We start from the raw sequence: 20,266 nt of genomic DNA on the forward strand, positions 1-20,266 counted from the left end.
CCAGAAGTGAAGCAAGCCAACAGCTGTGCCCTGATTGAAAAAGAACCATCCTCTTGTGCCCTGAACTCAATATGCCAGCCTCAAAACCAAAGCTCACATCAGAAAATTCATTACAAACCATGATAAATAAGGGAAATGTGAAAAAGCCAAAGAAATGCAAGAGTCCTTTGTGATATTTGAAAGGATTTAGACACAAAGAAACTGGCTGTTTCCAGATTCATCCCCCCCTTCCACAGACTGACTTTGGAATTCTGATTGAATTCACCTCAAAATCGCTCTCACACTCCATTTGGAGGGAATTAGAATCTGTCACCTCAGCAGAAGCGTTCCATGTCATTTTCCAAAACACAGAATCTCATCTTGGTTGTGTTGCCTATGGATTTCTAATCCTGAAAGGGCAATTTGCTGTGTTTTCTTTTTTTCTTTCATAATGGCTACTCTGTCCAAAATCTTGCTTGTATTGCATCAGAATACAAAATTTGGGAAGGAAGAAGGCAAAACCAACTCAGACCCAGAAAACATTTAGGAAATTGCCACACAAGAAACCACAAATCAGCTGAGGCACCCAAAACAATGACAGCAAGCCAGAATTGGAGCAAGCCAACAGCTGTGCCCTGATTGAAAAAGAACCTTCCTCTTGTGCCCTGAACTCCATATTGCAGCCTCAAAACCAAAGCTGACATCAGAAAATTCATTACAAACCATGATAAATAAGAAAAAAGAGAAAAAAGCCAAAAAAATGCAAGAATCCATAATGATATAGGGCTTGATTTAGTCGCTAGGAAACCGGCTGTTCCCGGATTCATCCACCCCTCCAGCTGACTGCCTGTGGAATTCTGACTGAATTAACCTGAAAATCGCAGTGAAACTCAGTTTGGAGGCAATTAATATCTGTCACCTCAGCCAAAGTGTTCCATTTTATTTTCATAAACACAAAAACTCACCTAGGTCATGTTACCTGTAGATTTCTAAGCTTCAAACGCCTATTTGTTGTGTTTTTTATTTCATAATGGCTATTCTGTACAAACTCTTCTTTGCATTGCATCAGAATACAAAATTTGGGAAGGAAGAAGGCAAAGCCAACTCAGACCCTGAAAACATTTGGGAAATTGCCACACAAGAAACCACAAATCGGCTGAGGCACTCAAAACAATGACAGCAAGCCAGAAGTGAAGCAAGCCAACAGCTGTGCCCTGATTGAAAAAGAACCATCCTCTTGTGCCCTGAACTCAATATGCCAGCCTCAAAACCAAAGCTCACATCAGAAAATTCATTACAAACCATGATAAATAAGGGAAATGTGAAAAAGCCAAAGAAATGCAAGAGTCCTTTGTGATATTTGAAAGGATTTAGACACAAAGAAACTGGCTGTTTCCAGATTCATCCCCCCCTTCCACAGACTGACTTTGGAATTCTGATTGAATTCACCTCAAAATCGCTCTCACACTCCATTTGGAGGGAATTAGAATCTGTCACCTCAGCAGAAGCGTTCCATGTCATTTTCCAAATCACAGAATCTCATCTTGGTTGTGTTGCCTATGGATTTCTAATCCTGAAAGGGCAATTTGCTGTGTTTTCTTTTTTTCTTTCATAATGGCTACTCTGTCCAAAATCTTGCTTGTATTGCATCAGAATACAAAATTTGGGAAGGAAGAAGGCAAAACCAACTCAGACCCAGAAAACATTTAGGAAATTGCCACACAAGAAACCACAAATCAGCTGAGGCACCCAAAACAATGACAGCAAGCCAGAATTGGAGCAAGCCAACAGCTGTGCCCTGATTGAAAAAGAACCTTCCTCTTGTGCCCTGAACTCCATATTGCAGCCTCAAAACCAAAGCTGACATCAGAAAATTCATTACAAACCATGATAAATAAGAAAAAAGAGAAAAAAGCCAAAAAAATGCAAGAATCCATAATGATATAGGGCTTGATTTAGTCGCTAGGAAACCGGCTGTTCCCGGATTCATCCACCCCTCCAGCTGACTGCCTGTGGAATTCTGACTGAATTAACCTGAAAATCGCAGTGAAACTCAGTTTGGAGGCAATTAATATCTGTCACCTCAGCCAAAGTGTTCCATTTTATTTTCATAAACACAAAAACTCACCTAGGTCATGTTACCTGTAGATTTCTAAGCTTCAAACGCCTATTTGTTGTGTTTTTTATTTCATAATGGCTATTCTGTACAAACTCTTCTTTGCATTGCATCAGAATACAAAATTTGGGAAGGAAGAAGGCAAAGCCAACTCAGACCCTGAAAACATTTGGGAAATTGCCACACAAGAAACCACAAATCGGCTGAGGCACTCAAAACAATGACAGCAAGCCAGAAGTGGAGCAAGCCAACAGCTGTGCCCTGATTGAAAAAGAACCATCCTCTTGTGCCCTGAACTCAATATGCCAGCCTCAAAACCAAAGCTCACATCAGAAAATTCATTACAAACCATGATAAATAAGGGAAATGCGAAAAAGCCAAAGAAATGCAAGAGTCCTTTGTGATATTTGGCTGGATTTAGACACAAAGAAACTGGCTGTTTCCAGATTCATCCCCCCCTTCCACAGACTGACTTTGGAAGTCTGATTGTATTCACCTCAAAATCGCTCTCACACTCCATTTGGAGGGAATTAGAATCTGTCCCCTCAGCAGAAGCGTTCCATGTCATTTTCCAAATCACAGAATCTCATCTTTGTTGTGTTGCCTATGGATTTCTAATCCTGAAAGGGCAATTTGCTGTGTTTTCTTTTTTTCTTTCATAATGGCTACTCTGTCCAAAATCTTGCTTGTATTGCATCAGAATACAAAATTTGGGAAGGAAGAAGGCAAAACCAACTCAGATCCAGAAAACATTTAGGAAATTGCCACACAAGAAACCACAAATCAGCTGAGGCACCCAAAACAATGACAGCAAGCCAGAATTGGAGCAAGCCAACAGCTGTGCCATGATTGAAAAAGAACTATCCTCTTGTGCCCTGAACTCAATATGCCAGCCTCAAAACCAAAGCTCACATCAGAAAATTCATTACAAACCATGATAAATAAGAAAAAAGAGAAAAAAGCCAAAGAAATGCAAGAATCCATAATGATATTGGGTTTGATTTAGCTGCAAGGAAACCGGCTGTTCCCAGATTCATCCAGCACTAAAGCTGACTGCCTGTGGAATTCTGACTGAATTAACCTGACAATCGCAGTGAAACTCAAGAAACCAAATTTCAGCTGAGGCACCCAAAACAAAGACAATAGCCAGAATTGGAGCAAGCCAACAGCTGTGCCCTGTTTGAAAAAGACCATTCCTCCGGTGCCCTGAACTCTATATTGCAGCCTCAAAACCAAAGCTCACATCAGAAAATTCATTACAAACCCTGATAAATAAGGGAAATGTGAAAAAGCCAAAGAAATGCAAGAGTCCTTTGTGATATTTGGCTGGATTTAGACACAAAGAAACTGGCTGTTTCCAGATTCATCCCCCCCTTCCACAGACTGACTTTGGAAGTCTGATTGAATTCACCTCAAAATCGCACTCACACTCATTTTGGAGGGAATTAGAATCTGTCCCCTCAGAAGAAGCGTTCTATGTCATTTTCCAAAACACAGAAACTCATCTTGGTCGTGTTGCCTGTAGATTTCTAATCCTGAAAGGGCAATGCGCTGTGTGTTTTTTTTTTTTCTTTCATAATGGCTACTCTCCAAAATCTTGCTTGTATTGCATCAGAATACAAAATTTGGGAATAAGAAGGCAAAACCGACTCAGACCCAGAAAACATTTAGGAAATTGCTACTCAAGAAACCACAAATCGGCTGAGGCACCCAAAACAATGACAGCAAGCCAGAATTGGAGCAAGCCAACAGCTGTGCCCTGATTGAAAAAGAACCATCCTCTTGTGCCCTGAACTCAATATGCCAGCCTCAAAACCAAAGCTCACATCAGAAAATTCATTACAAACCATGATAAATAAGGGAAATGTGAAAAAGCCAAAGAAATGCAAGAGTCCTTTGTGATATTTGAAAGGATTTAGACACAAAGAAACTGGCTGTTTCCAGATTCATCCCCCCCTTCCACAGACTGACTTTGGAAGTCTGATTGAATTCACCTCAAAATCGCACTCACACTCATTTTGGAGGGAATTAGAATCTGTCCCCTCAGAAGAAGCGTTCTATGTCATTTTCCAAAACACAGAAACTCATCTTGGTCGTGTTGCCTGTAGATTTCTAATCCTGAAAGGGCAATGCGCTGTGTTTTTTTTTTTTTTTTCTTTCATAATGGCTACTCTCCAAAATCTTGCTTGTATTGCATCAGAATACAAAATTTGGGAATAAGAAGGCAAAACCGACTCAGACCCAGAAAACATTTAGGAAATTGCTACTCAAGAAACCACAAATCGGCTGAGGCACCCAAAACAATGACAGCAAGCCAGAATTGGAGCAAGCCAACAGCTGTGCCCTGATTGAAAAAGAACCATCCTCTTGTGCCCTGAACTCAATATGCCAGCCTCAAAACCAAAGCTCACATCAGAAAATTCATTACAAACCATGATAAATAAGGGAAATGTGAAAAAGCCAAAGAAATGCAAGAGTCCTTTGTGATATTTGAAAGGATTTAGACACAAAGAAACTGGCTGTTTCCAGATTCATCCCCCCCTTCCACAGACTGACTTTGGAATTCTGATTGAATTCACATCAAAATCGCTCTCACACTCCATTTGAAGGGAATTAGAATCTGTCCCCTCAGCAGAAGTGTTCCATGTCATTTTCCAAAACACAGAATCTCATCTTTGTTGTGTTGCCTATGGATTTCTAATCCTGAAAGGGCAATGAGCTGTGTTTTCTTTTTTTCTTTCATAATGGCTACTCTGTCCAAAATCTTGCTTGTATTGCATCAGAATACAAAATTTGGGAAGGAAGAAGGCAAAACCAACTCAGACCCAGAAAACATTTAGGAAATTGCCACACAAGAAACCATAAATCAGCTGAGGCACCCAAAACAATGACAGCAAGCCAGAATTGGAGCAAGCCAACAGCTGTGCCCTGATTGAAAAAGAACCTTCCTCTTGTGCCCTGAACTCCATATTGCAGCCTCAAAACCAAAGCTGACATCAGAAAATTCATTACAAACCATGATAAATAAGAAAAAAGAGAAAAAAGCCAAAAAAATGCAAGAATCCATAATGATATAGGGCTTGATTTAGTCGCTAGGAAACCGGCTGTTCCCGGATTCATCCACCCCTCCAGCTGACTGCCTGTGGAATTCTGACTGAATTAACCTGAAAATCGCAGTGAAACTCAGTTTGGAGGCAATTAATATCTGTCACCTCAGCCAAAGTGTTCCATTTTATTTTCATAAACACAAAAACTCACCTAGGTCATGTTACCTGTAGATTTCTAAGCTTCAAACGCCTATTTGTTGTGTTTTTTATTTCATAATGGCTATTCTGTACAAACTCTTCTTTGCATTGTATCAGAATACAAAATTTGGGAAGGAAGAAGGCAAAGCCAACTCAGACCTTGAAAACATTTCGGAAATTGCCACACAAGAAACCACAAATCGGCTGAGGCACTCAAAACAATGACAGCAAGCCAGAAGTGGAGCAAGCCAACAGCTGTGCCCTGATTGAAAAAGAACCATCCTCTTGTGCCCTGAACTCAATATGCCAGCCTCAAAACCAAAGCTCACATCAGAAAATTCATTACAAACCATGATAAATAAGGGAAATGTGAAAAAGCCAAAGAAATGCAAGAGTCCATAATGATATTGGGTTTGATTTAGCTGCAAGGAAACCGGCTGTTCCCAGATTCATCCAGCACTAAAGCTGACTGCCTGTGGAATTCTGACTGAATTAACCTGACAATCGCAGTGAAACTCAAGAAACCAAATTTCAGCTGAGGCACCCAAAACAAAGACAATAGCCAGAATTGGAGCAAGCCAACAGCTGTGCCCTGTTTGAAAAAGACCATTCCTCCGGTGCCCTGAACTCTATATTGCAGCCTCAAAACCAAAGCTCACATCAGAAAATTCATTACAAACCCTGATAAATAAGGGAAATGTGAAAAAGCCAAAGAAATGCAAGAGTCCTTTGTGATATTTGGCTGGATTTAGACACAAAGAAACTGGCTGTTTCCAGATTCATCCCCCCCTTCCACAGACTGACTTTGGAAGTCTGATTGAATTCACCTCAAAATCGCACTCACACTCATTTTGGAGGGAATTAGAATCTGTCCCCTCAGAAGAAGCGTTCTATGTCATTTTCCAAAACACAGAAACTCATCTTGGTCGTGTTGCCTGTAGATTTCTAATCCTGAAAGGGCAATGCGCTGTGTTTTTTTTTTTTTTTCTTTCATAATGGCTACTCTCCAAAATCTTGCTTGTATTGCATCAGAATACAAAATTTGGGAATAAGAAGGCAAAACCGACTCAGACCCAGAAAACATTTAGGAAATTGCTACACAAGAAACAACAAATCGGCTGAGGCACCCAAAACAATGACAGCAAGCCAGAATTGGAGCAAGCCAACAGCTGTGCCCTGATTGAAAAAGAACCATCCTCTTGTGCCCTGAACTCAATATGCCAGCCTCAAAACCAAAGCTCACATCAGAAAATTCATTACAAACCATGATAAATAAGGGAAATGTGAAAAAGCCAAAGAAATGCAAGAGTCCTTTGTGATATTTGAAAGGATTTAGACACAAAGAAACTGGCTGTTTCCAGATTCATCCCCCCCTTCCACAGACTGACTTTGGAATTCTGATTGAATTCACATCAAAATCGCTCTCACACTCCATTTGAAGGGAATTAGAATCTGTCACCTCAGCAGAAGCGTTCCATGTCATTTTCCAAAACACAGAATCTCATCTTTGTTGTGTTGCCTATGGATTTCTAATCCTGAAAGGGCAATGAGCTGTGTTTTCTTTTTTTCTATCATAATGGCTACTCTGTCCAAAATCTTGCTTGTATTGCATCAGAATACAAAATTTGGGAAGGAAGAAGGCAAAACCAACTCAGACCCAGAAAACATTTAGGAAATTGCCACACAAGAAACCACAAATCAGCTGAGGCACCCAAAACAATGACAGCAAGCCAGAATTGGAGCAAGCCAACAGCTGTGCCCTGATTGAAAAAGAACCTTCCTCTTGTGCCCTGAACTCCATATTGCAGCCTCAAAACCAAAGCTGACATCAGAAAATTCATTACAAACCATGATAAATAAGAAAAAAGAGAAAAAAGCCAAAAAAATGCAAGAATCCATAATGATATAGGGCTGGATTTAGTCGCTAGGAAACCGGCTGTTCCCGGATTCATCCACCCCTCCAGCTGACTGCCTGTGGAATTCTGACTGAATTAACCTGAAAATCGCAGTGAAACTCAGTTTGGAGGCAATTAATATCTGTCACCTCAGCCAAAGTGTTCCATTTTATTTTCATAAACACAAAAACTCACCTAGGTCATGTTACCTGTAGATTTCTAAGCTTCAAACGCCTATTTGTTGTGTTTTTTATTTCATAATGGCTATTCTGTACAAACTCTTCTTTGCATTGCATCAGAATACAAAATTTGGGAAGGAAGAAGGCAAAGCCAACTCAGACCCTGAAAACATTTGGGAAATTGCCACACAAGAAACCACAAATCGGCTGAGGCACTCAAAACAATGACAGCAAGCCAGAAGTGAAGCAAGCCAACAGCTGTGCCCTGATTGAAAAAGAACCATCCTCTTGTGCCCTGAACTCAATATGCCAGCCTCAAAACCAAAGCTCACATCAGAAAATTCATTACAAACCATGATAAATAAGGGAAATGTGAAAAAGCCAAAGAAATGCAAGAGTCCTTTGTGATATTTGAAAGGATTTAGACACAAAGAAACTGGCTGTTTCCAGATTCATCCCCCCCTTCCACAGACTGACTTTGGAATTCTGATTGAATTCACCTCAAAATCGCTCTCACACTCCATTTGGAGGGAATTAGAATCTGTCACCTCAGCAGAAGCGTTCCATGTCATTTTCCAAATCACAGAATCTCATCTTGGTTGTGTTGCCTATGGATTTCTAATCCTGAAAGGGCAATTTGCTGTGTTTTCTTTTTTTCTTTCATAATGGCTACTCTGTCCAAAATCTTGCTTGTATTGCATCAGAATACAAAATTTGGGAAGGAAGAAGGCAAAACCAACTCAGACCCAGAAAACATTTAGGAAATTGCCACACAAGAAACCACAAATCAGCTGAGGCACCCAAAACAATGACAGCAAGCCAGAATTGGAGCAAGCCAACAGCTGTGCCCTGATTGAAAAAGAACCTTCCTCTTGTGCCCTGAACTCCATATTGCAGCCTCAAAACCAAAGCTGACATCAGAAAATTCATTACAAACCATGATAAATAAGAAAAAAGAGAAAAAAGCCAAAAAAATGCAAGAATCCATAATGATATAGGGCTTGATTTAGTCGCTAGGAAACCGGCTGTTCCCGGATTCATCCACCCCTCCAGCTGACTGCCTGTGGAATTCTGACTGAATTAACCTGAAAATCGCAGTGAAACTCAGTTTGGAGGCAATTAATATCTGTCACCTCAGCCAAAGTGTTCCATTTTATTTTCATAAACACAAAAACTCACCTAGGTCATGTTACCTGTAGATTTCTAAGCTTCAAACGCCTATTTGTTGTGTTTTTTATTTCATAATGGCTATTCTGTACAAACTCTTCTTTGCATTGCATCAGAATACAAAATTTGGGAAGGAAGAAGGCAAAGCCAACTCAGACCCTGAAAACATTTGGGAAATTGCCACACAAGAAACCACAAATCGGCTGAGGCACTCAAAACAATGACAGCAAGCCAGAAGTGAAGCAAGCCAACAGCTGTGCCCTGATTGAAAAAGAACCATCCTCTTGTGCCCTGAACTCAATATGCCAGCCTCAAAACCAAAGCTCACATCAGAAAATTCATTACAAACCATGATAAATAAGGGAAATGTGAAAAAGCCAAAGAAATGCAAGAGTCCTTTGTGATATTTGAAAGGATTTAGACACAAAGAAACTGGCTGTTTCCAGATTCATCCCCCCCTTCCACAGACTGACTTTGGAATTCTGATTGAATTCACCTCAAAATCGCTCTCACACTCCATTTGGAGGGAATTAGAATCTGTCACCTCAGCAGAAGCGTTCCATGTCATTTTCCAAATCACAGAATCTCATCTTGGTTGTGTTGCCTATGGATTTCTAATCCTGAAAGGGCAATTTGCTGTGTTTTCTTTTTTTCTTTCATAATGGCTACTCTGTCCAAAATCTTGCTTGTATTGCATCAGAATACAAAATTTGGGAAGGAAGAAGGCAAAACCAACTCAGACCCAGAAAACATTTAGGAAATTGCCACACAAGAAACCACAAATCAGCTGAGGCACCCAAAACAATGACAGCAAGCCAGAATTGGAGCAAGCCAACAGCTGTGCCCTGATTGAAAAAGAACCTTCCTCTTGTGCCCTGAACTCCATATTGCAGCCTCAAAACCAAAGCTGACATCAGAAAATTCATTACAAACCATGATAAATAAGAAAAAAGAGAAAAAAGCCAAAAAAATGCAAGAATCCATAATGATATAGGGCTTGATTTAGTCGCTAGGAAACCGGCTGTTCCCGGATTCATCCACCCCTCCAGCTGACTGCCTGTGGAATTCTGACTGAATTAACCTGAAAATCGCAGTGAAACTCAGTTTGGAGGCAATTAATATCTGTCACCTCAGCCAAAGTGTTCCATTTTATTTTCATAAACACAAAAACTCACCTAGGTCATGTTACCTGTAGATTTCTAAGCTTCAAACGCCTATTTGTTGTGTTTTTTATTTCATAATGGCTATTCTGTACAAACTCTTCTTTGCATTGCATCAGAATACAAAATTTGGGAAGGAAGAAGGCAAAGCCAACTCAGACCCTGAAAACATTTGGGAAATTGCCACACAAGAAACCACAAATCGGCTGAGGCACTCAAAACAATGACAGCAAGCCAGAAGTGAAGCAAGCCAACAGCTGTGCCCTGATTGAAAAAGAACCATCCTCTTGTGCCCTGAACTCAATATGCCAGCCTCAAAACCAAAGCTCACATCAGAAAATTCATTACAAACCATGATAAATAAGGGAAATGTGAAAAAGCCAAAGAAATGCAAGAGTCCTTTGTGATATTTGAAAGGATTTAGACACAAAGAAACTGGCTGTTTCCAGATTCATCCCCCCCTTCCACAGACTGACTTTGGAATTCTGATTGAATTCACCTCAAAATCGCTCTCACACTCCATTTGGAGGGAATTAGAATCTGTCACCTCAGCAGAAGCGTTCCATGTCATTTTCCAAATCACAGAATCTCATCTTGGTTGTGTTGCCTATGGATTTCTAATCCTGAAAGGGCAATTTGCTGTGTTTTCTTTTTTTCTTTCATAATGGCTACTCTGTCCAAAATCTTGCTTGTATTGCATCAGAATACAAAATTTGGGAAGGAAGAAGGCAAAACCAACTCAGACCCAGAAAACATTTAGGAAATTGCCACACAAGAAACCACAAATCAGCTGAGGCACCCAAAACAATGACAGCAAGCCAGAATTGGAGCAAGCCAACAGCTGTGCCCTGATTGAAAAAGAACCTTCCTCTTGTGCCCTGAACTCCATATTGCAGCCTCAAAACCAAAGCTGACATCAGAAAATTCATTACAAACCATGATAAATAAGAAAAAAGAGAAAAAAGCCAAAAAAATGCAAGAATCCATAATGATATAGGGCTTGATTTAGTCGCTAGGAAACCGGCTGTTCCCGGATTCATCCACCCCTCCAGCTGACTGCCTGTGGAATTCTGACTGAATTAACCTGAAAATCGCAGTGAAACTCAGTTTGGAGGCAATTAATATCTGTCACCTCAGCCAAAGTGTTCCATTTTATTTTCATAAACACAAAAACTCACCTAGGTCATGTTACCTGTAGATTTCTAAGCTTCAAACGCCTATTTGTTGTGTTTTTTATTTCATAATGGCTATTCTGTACAAACTCTTCTTTGCATTGCATCAGAATACAAAATTTGGGAAGGAAGAAGGCAAAGCCAACTCAGACCCTGAAAACATTTGGGAAATTGCCACACAAGAAACCACAAATCGGCTGAGGCACTCAAAACAATGACAGCAAGCCAGAAGTGGAGCAAGCCAACAGCTGTGCCCTGATTGAAAAAGAACCATCCTCTTGTGCCCTGAACTCAATATGCCAGCCTCAAAACCAAAGCTCACATCAGAAAATTCATTACAAACCATGATAAATAAGGGAAATGTGAAAAAGCCAAAGAAATGCAAGAGTCCTTTGTGATATTTGAAAGGATTTAGACACAAAGAAACTGGCTGTTTCCAGATTCATCCCCCCCTTCCACAGACTGACTTTGGAATTCTGATTGAATTCACCTCAAAATCGCTCTCACACTCCATTTGGAGGGAATTAGAATCTGTCACCTCAGCAGAAGCGTTCCATGTCATTTTCCAAATCACAGAATCTCATCTTGGTCGTGTTGCCTATGGATTTCTAATCCTGAAAGGGCAATTTGCTGTGTTTTCTTTTTTTCTTTCATAATGGCTACTCTGTCCAAAATCTTGCTTGTATTACATCAGAATACAAAATTTGGGAAGGAAGAAGGCAAAACCAACTCAGACCCAGAAAACATTTAGGAAATTGCCACACAAGAAACCACAAATCAGCTGAGGCACCCAAAACAATGACAGCAAGCCAGAATTGGAGCAAGCCAACAGCTGTGCCCTGATTGAAAAAGAACCATCCTCTTGTGCCCTGAACTCCATATTGCAGCCTCAAAACCAAAGCTGACATCAGAAAATTCATTACAAACCATGATAAATAAGAAAAAAGAGAAAAAAGCCAAAGAAATGCAAGAGTCCATAATGATATTGGGTTTGATTTAGCTGCAAGGAAACCGGCTGTTCCCAGATTCATCCAGCACTAAAGCTGACTGCCTGTGGAATTCTGACTGAATTAACCTGACAATCGCAGTGAAACTCAAGAAACCAAATTTCAGCTGAGGCACCCAAAACAAAGACAATAGCCAGAATTGGAGCAAGCCAACAGCTGTGCCCTGTTTGAAAAAGACCATTCCTCCGGTGCCCTGAACTCTATATTGCAGCCTCAAAACCAAAGCTCACATCAGAAAATTCATTACAAACCCTGATAAATAAGGGAAATGTGAAAAAGCCAAAGAAATGCAAGAGTCCTTTGTGATATTTGGCTGGATTTAGACACAAAGAAACTGGCTGTTTCCAGATTCATCCCCCCCTTCCACAGACTGACTTTGGAAGTCTGATTGAATTCACCTCAAAATCGCACTCACACTCATTTTGGAGGGAATTAGAATCTGTCCCCTCAGAAGAAGCGTTCTATGTCATTTTCCAAAACACAGAAACTCATCTTGGTCGTGTTGCCTGTAGATTTCTAATCCTGAAAGGGCAATGCGCTGTGTTTTTTTTTTTTTTTTCTTTCATAATGGCTACTCTCCAAAATCTTGCTTGTATTGCATCAGAATACAAAATTTGGGAATAAGAAGGCAAAACCGACTCAGACCCAGAAAACATTTAGGAAATTGCTACTCAAGAAACCACAAATCGGCTGAGGCACCCAAAACAATGACAGCAAGCCAGAATTGGAGCAAGCCAACAGCTGTGCCCTGATTGAAAAAGAAACTTCCTCTTGTGCCCTGAACTCAATATGCCAGCCTCAAAACCAAAGCTGACATCAGAAAATTCATTACAAACCATGATAAATAAGAAAAAAGAGAAAAAAGCCAAAAAATGCAAGAATCCATAATGATATAGGGCTTGATTTAGTCGCTAGGAAACCGGCTGTTCCCGGATTCATCCACCCCTCCAGCTGACTGCCTGTGGAATTCTGACTGAATTAACCTGAAAATCGCAGTGAAACTCAGTTTGGAGGCAATTAATATCTGTCACCTCAGCCAAAGTGTTCCATTTTATTTTCATAAACACAAAAACTCACCTAGGTCATGTTACCTGTAGATTTCTAAGCTTCAAACGCCTATTTGTTGTGTTTTTTATTTCATAATGGCTATTCTGTACAAACTCTTCTTTGCATTGCATCAGAATACAAAATTTGGGAAGGAAGAAGGCAAAGCCAACTCAGACCCTGAAAACATTTGGGAAATTGCCACACAAGAAACCACAAATCGGCTGAGGCACTCAAAACAATGACAGCAAGCCAGAAGTGAAGCAAGCCAACAGCTGTGCCCTGATTGAAAAAGAACCATCCTCTTGTGCCCTGAACTCAATATGCCAGCCTCAAAACCAAAGCTCACATCAGAAAATTCATTACAAACCATGATAAATAAGGGAAATGTGAAAAAGCCAAAGAAATGCAAGAGTCCTTTGTGATATTTGAAAGGATTTAGACACAAAGAAACTGGCTGTTTCCAGATTCATCCCCCCCTTCCACAGACTGACTTTGGAATTCTGATTGAATTCACCTCAAAATCGCTCTCACACTCCATTTGGAGGGAATTAGAATCTGTCACCTCAGCAGAAGCGTTCCATGTCATTTTCCAAATCACAGAATCTCATCTTGGTTGTGTTGCCTATGGATTTCTAATCCTGAAAGGGCAATTTGCTGTGTTTTCTTTTTTTCTTTCATAATGGCTACTCTGTCCAAAATCTTGCTTGTATTGCATCAGAATACAAAATTTGGGAAGGAAGAAGGCAAAACCAACTCAGACCCAGAAAACATTTAGGAAATTGCCACACAAGAAACCACAAATCAGCTGAGGCACCCAAAACAATGACAGCAAGCCAGAATTGGAGCAAGCCAACAGCTGTGCCCTGATTGAAAAAGAACCTTCCTCTTGTGCCCTGAACTCCATATTGCAGCCTCAAAACCAAAGCTGACATCAGAAAATTCATTACAAACCATGATAAATAAGAAAAAAGAGAAAAAAGCCAAAAAAATGCAAGAATCCATAATGATATAGGGCTTGATTTAGTCGCTAGGAAACCGGCTGTTCCCGGATTCATCCACCCCTCCAGCTGACTGCCTGTGGAATTCTGACTGAATTAACCTGAAAATCGCAGTGAAACTCAGTTTGGAGGCAATTAATATCTGTCACCTCAGCCAAAGTGTTCCATTTTATTTTCATAAACACAAAAACTCACCTAGGTCATGTTACCTGTAGATTTCTAAGCTTCAAACGCCTATTTGTTGTGTTTTTTATTTCATAATGGCTATTCTGTACAAACTCTTCTTTGCATTGCATCAGAATACAAAATTTGGGAAGGAAGAAGGCAAAGCCAACTCAGACCCTGAAAACATTTGGGAAATTGCCACACAAGAAACCACAAATCGGCTGAGGCACTCAAAACAATGACAGCAAGCCAGAAGTGGAGCAAGCCAACAGCTGTGCCCTGATTGAAAAAGAACCATCCTCTTGTGCCCTGAACTCAATATGCCAGCCTCAAAACCAAAGCTCACATCAGAAAATTCATTACAAACCATGATAAATAAGGGAAATGTGAAAAAGCCAAAGAAATGCAAGAGTCCTTTGTGATATTTGAAAGGATTTAGACACAAAGAAACTGGCTGTTTCCAGATTCATCCCCCCCTTCCACAGACTGACTTTGGAATTCTGATTGAATTCACCTCAAAATCGCTCTCACACTCCATTTGGAGGGAATTAGAATCTGTCACCTCAGCAGAAGCGTTCCATGTCATTTTCCAAATCACAGAATCTCATCTTGGTCGTGTTGCCTATGGATTTCTAATCCTGAAAGGGCAATTTGCTGTGTTTTCTTTTTTTCTTTCATAATGGCTACTCTGTCCAAAATCTTGCTTGTATTACATCAGAATACAAAATTTGGGAAGGAAGAAGGCAAAACCAACTCAGACCCAGAAAACATTTAGGAAATTGCCACACAAGAAACCACAAATCAGCTGAGGCACCCAAAACAATGACAGCAAGCCAGAATTGGAGCAAGCCAACAGCTGTGCCCTGATTGAAAAAGAACCATCCTCTTGTGCCCTGAACTCCATATTGCAGCCTCAAAACCAAAGCTGACATCAGAAAATTCATTACAAACCATGATAAATAAGAAAAAAGAGAAAAAAGCCAAAGAAATGCAAGAGTCCATAATGATATTGGGTTTGATTTAGCTGCAAGGAAACCGGCTGTTCCCAGATTCATCCAGCACTAAAGCTGACTGCCTGTGGAATTCTGACTGAATTAACCTGACAATCGCAGTGAAACTCAAGAAACCAAATTTCAGCTGAGGCACCCAAAACAAAGACAATAGCCAGAATTGGAGCAAGCCAACAGCTGTGCCCTGTTTGAAAAAGACCATTCCTCCGGTGCCCTGAACTCTATATTGCAGCCTCAAAACCAAAGCTCACATCAGAAAATTCATTACAAACCCTGATAAATAAGGGAAATGTGAAAAAGCCAAAGAAATGCAAGAGTCCTTTGTGATATTTGGCTGGATTTAGACACAAAGAAACTGGCTGTTTCCAGATTCATCCCCCCCTTCCACAGACTGACTTTGGAAGTCTGATTGAATTCACCTCAAAATCGCACTCACACTCATTTTGGAGGGAATTAGAATCTGTCCCCTCAGAAGAAGCGTTCTATGTCATTTTCCAAAACACAGAAACTCATCTTGGTCGTGTTGCCTGTAGATTTCTAATCCTGAAAGGGCAATGCGCTGTGTTTTTTTTTTTTTTTTCTTTCATAATGGCTACTCTCCAAAATCTTGCTTGTATTGCATCAGAATACAAAATTTGGGAATAAGAAGGCAAAACCGACTCAGACCCAGAAAACATTTAGGAAATTGCTACTCAAGAAACCACAAATCGGCTGAGGCACCCAAAACAATGACAGCAAGCCAGAATTGGAGCAAGCCAACAGCTGTGCCCTGATTGAAAAAGAAACTTCCTCTTGTGCCCTGAACTCAATATGCCAGCCTCAAAACCAAAGCTCACATCAGAAAATTCATTACAAACCATGATAAATAAGAAAAAAGAGAAAAAAGCCAAAAAATGCAAGAATCCATAATGATATAGGGCTTGATTTAGTCGCTAGGAAACCGGCTGTTCCCGGATTCATCCACCCCTCCAGCTGACTGCCTGTGGAATTCTGACTGAATTAACCTGAAAATCGCAGTGAAACTCAGTTTGGAGGCAATTAATATCTGTCACCTCAGCCAAATTGTTCCATTTTATTTTCCAAAACACAAGAAATCACCTTGGTCATGTTACCTGTAGATTTCTAAGCTTCAAACGCCTATTTGTTGTGTTTTTTATTTCATAATGGCTACTCTGTCCAAACTCTTTTTTGTATTGCGTCAGAATACAAAATTTGGGAAGGAAGAAGGCAACGCCAACACAGACTCAGAAAACATCTAGGAAATTGCCACACAAGAAACCACAAATCAGCTGAGGCACCCAAAACAATGACAGCAAGCCAGAATTGGAGCAAGCCAACAGCTGTACCCTGTTTGAAAAAGACCATTCCTCCAGTGCCCTGAACTCCATATTGCAGCCTCAAAACCAAAGCTCACATCAGAAAATTCATTACAAACCATGATAAATAAGGGAAATGTGAAAAAGCCAAGGAAATGCAAGACTCCTTTGTGATATTTGGCAGGATTTAGACACAAGGAAACTGGCTCTTTCCAGATTCATCCCCCCCTTCCACAGACTGACTTTGGAATTCTGATTGAATTCACCTCAAAATCGCACTCACACTCAATATGGAGAGAATTAGAATCTGTCACCTCAGCAGAAGCGTTCCATGTTTTTTTTAAAAACACAGAAAATCATCTTGGTTATGTTGCCTATAGATTTCTAATCCTGAAACGGCAATTTGCTGTGTTTTTTTTTTTTTTCTTTCATAATGGCTACTCTGTCCAAAGTCTTGCTTGTATTGCATCAGAATACAAAATTTGGGAATAAGGAGCAAAACCAACTCAGACCCAGAAATCATTTTAGAAATTGCTGCTCAAGAAACCAAAAGTCAGCTGAAGCACCCAAAACAATGAGAGCAAGCCAGAATTGGAGCATGCCAACAGCTGTGCCCTGATTGAAAAAGAAGCTTCCTCTTGTGCCCTGAACTCAATATGCCAGCCTCAAAACCAAAGCTCACATCAGAAAATTCATTACAAACCATGATAAATAAGAAAAAAGAGAAAAAAGCCAAAAAAAATACAAGAATCCATAATGATATTGGGCTTGATTTACTTGCAAGGAAACCAGCTGTTCCCAGATTCATCCACCCCTCCAGCTGACTGCCTGTGGAAGTCTGACTGAATTAACCTGACAATCGCAGTGAAACTCAGTTTGGAGGCAATTAATATCTGTCACCTCTGCCAAAGTGTTCCACTGTATTTTCCAAAACACAAAAACTCACCTTGGTCATGTTACCTATAGATTTCTAAGCTTCAAACGCCTATTTGTTGTGTTTTTTATTTCATAATGGCTACTCTGTCCAAACTCTTCTTTGCATTGCATCAGAATACAAAATTGGGAAGGAAGAAGGCAAAGCCAACTCAGACCTAGAAAACATTTAGGAAATTGCCACACAAGAAACCACAAATCAGCTGAGGCACCCAAAAAAATGACAGCAAGCCAGAATTGGAGCATGCCAACAGCTGTGCCCTGATTGAAAAAGAACCTTCCTCTTGTGCCCTGAACTCAATATGCCAGCCTCAAAACCAAAGCTCACATCAGAAAATTCATTACAAACCATGATGAATAAGAAAAAAAGAGAAAAAAGCCAAAAAAATACAAGAATCCATAATGATACTGGGCTTGATTTACTTGCAAGGAAACCAGCTGTTCCCGGATTCATCCACCCCTCCAGCTGACTGCCTGTGGAAATCTGACTGAATTAACCTGAAAATCGCAGTGAAACTCAAGAAACCAAATTTCAGCTGAGGCACCCAAAACAATGACAGCAAGCCAGATTTGGAGCAAGCCAACAGCTGTGCCCTGTTTGAAAAAGACCATTCCCCCGGTGCCCTGAACTGTATATTGCAGCCTCAAAACCAAAGCTCACATCAGAAAATTCATTGCAAACCATGATAAATAAGGGAAATGTGAAAAAGCCAAAGAAATGCAAGAGTCCTTTTTGATATTTGGCTGGATTTAGACACAAGGAAACTGGCTGTTTCCAGATTCATCCCCCCCCCTTCCACAGACTGACTTTGGAATTCTGATTGAATTCACCTCAAAATCGCTCTCACACTCAATTTGGAGGGAATTAGAATCTGTCCCCTCAGCAGAAGCTTTCCATGCCATTTTCCAAAACACAGAAACTCATCTTGGTCGTGTTGCCTATAGATTTCTAATCCTGAAAGGGCAATTTGCTGTGTTTTTTTTTTTTTCTTTCATAATGGCTACTCTGTCCAAAATCTTGCTTGTATTGCATCAGAATACAAAATTTGGGAATAAGAAGGCAAAACCGACTCAGACCCAGAAAACATTTAGGAAATTGCCGCTCAAGAAACCACAAATCAGCTGAGGCACCCAAAACAATGACAGCAAGCCAGAATTGGAGCACGCCAACAGCTGTGCCCTGATTGAAAAAGAAGCTTTCTCTTGTGCCCTGAACTCAATATGCCAGCCTCAAAACCAAAGCTCACATCAGAAAATTCATTACAAACCATGATAAATAAGAAAAAAGAGAAAAAAGCCAAAAAAAATACAAGAATCCATAATGATATAGGGCTTGATTTAGTCGCTAGGAAACCGGCTGTTCCCGGATTCATCCACCCCTCCAGCTGACTGCCTGTGGAATTCTGACTGAATTAACCTGAAAATCGCAGTGAAACTCAGTTTGGAGGCAATTAATATCTGTCACCTCTGCCAAAGTGTTCCACTGTATTTTCCAAAACACAAAAACTCACCTCAGTCATGTTACCGATAGATTTATAAGCTTCAAATGCCTATTTGCTCTGTTTTTTATTTCATAATGGCTACTCTGTCCAAACTCTTCTTTGCATTGCATCAGAATACAAAATTGGGAAGTAAGAAGGAAAAACCAACTCAGACCCAGAAAACATTTAGGAAATTGCCACACAAGAACCCACAAATCAGCTGAGGCACCCAAAACCATGACAGAAAGCCAGAATTTGAGCAAGCCAACAGCTGTGCCCTGATTGAAAAAGAACCTTCCTCTTGTGCCCTGAACTCAATATGCCAGCCTCAAAACCAAAGCTCACATCAGAAAATTCATTACAAACCATGATAAATAAGAAAAAAAGAGAAAAAAGCCAAAGAAATGCAAGAATCCATAATGATATTGGGCTTGATTTAGTTGCAAGGAAACTGGCTGTTCCGAGATTCATCCACCCCTCCATGTGACTGCCTGTGGAAATCTGACTGAATTAACCTGAAAATCGCAGTGAAACTCAAGAAACCAAATTTCAGCTGAGGCACCCAAAACAATGACAGCAAGCCAGAATTGGAGCAAGCCAACAGCTGTGCCCTGTTTGAAAAAGACCATTCCTCCGGTGCCCTGAACTCTATATTGCAGCCTCAAAACCAAAGCTCAAATCAGAAAATTCATTACAAACCATGATAAATAAGGGAAATGTGAAAAAGCCAAAGAAATGCAAGAGTCCTTTTTGATATTTGGCTGGATTTAGACACAAGGAAACTGGCTGGTACCAGATTCATCCCCCCCCCTTCCACAGACTGACTTTGGAATTCTGATTGAATTCACCTCAAAATCGCTCTCACACTCAATTTGGAGGGAATTAGAATCTGTCCCCTCAGCAGAAGCTTTCCATGCCATTTTCCAAAACACAGAAACTCATCTTGGTCGTGTTGCGTATAGATTTCTAATCCTGAAAGGGCAATTTGCTGCGTTTTTTTTTTTTTTCTTTCATAATGGCTACTCTGTCCAAAATCTTGCTTGTATTGCATCAGAATACAAAATTTGGGAATAAGAAGGCAAAACCGACTGAGACCCAGAAATCATTTAGGAAATTGCCACTCAAGAAACCAAAAGTTACTGAGGCACCCAAAACAATGACCAAAGCCAGAATTGGAGCACGCCAACAGCTGTGCCATGTTTCAAAAAGACCATTCCTCCGGTGCCCTGAACTCTATATTGCAGCCTCTAAACCAAAGCTCACATCAGAAAATTCATTACAAACCATGAAAAAAAGAAAAATGAGAAAAAAGCCAAAGAAATGCAAGAGTCCTTTGTGATATTTGGCTGGATTTAGACACAAGGAAACCAGCTGTTTCCGGATTCATCCACCCCTG

The sequence above is a fragment of the Oryctolagus cuniculus genome, chromosome 13 (assembly GCF_051225735.1).
Source record: "Oryctolagus cuniculus isolate XC-2025 breed Fujian yellow rabbit chromosome 13, ASM5122573v1, whole genome shotgun sequence".
NCBI classification, from domain to species: Eukaryota; Metazoa; Chordata; class Mammalia; order Lagomorpha; family Leporidae; genus Oryctolagus; species Oryctolagus cuniculus.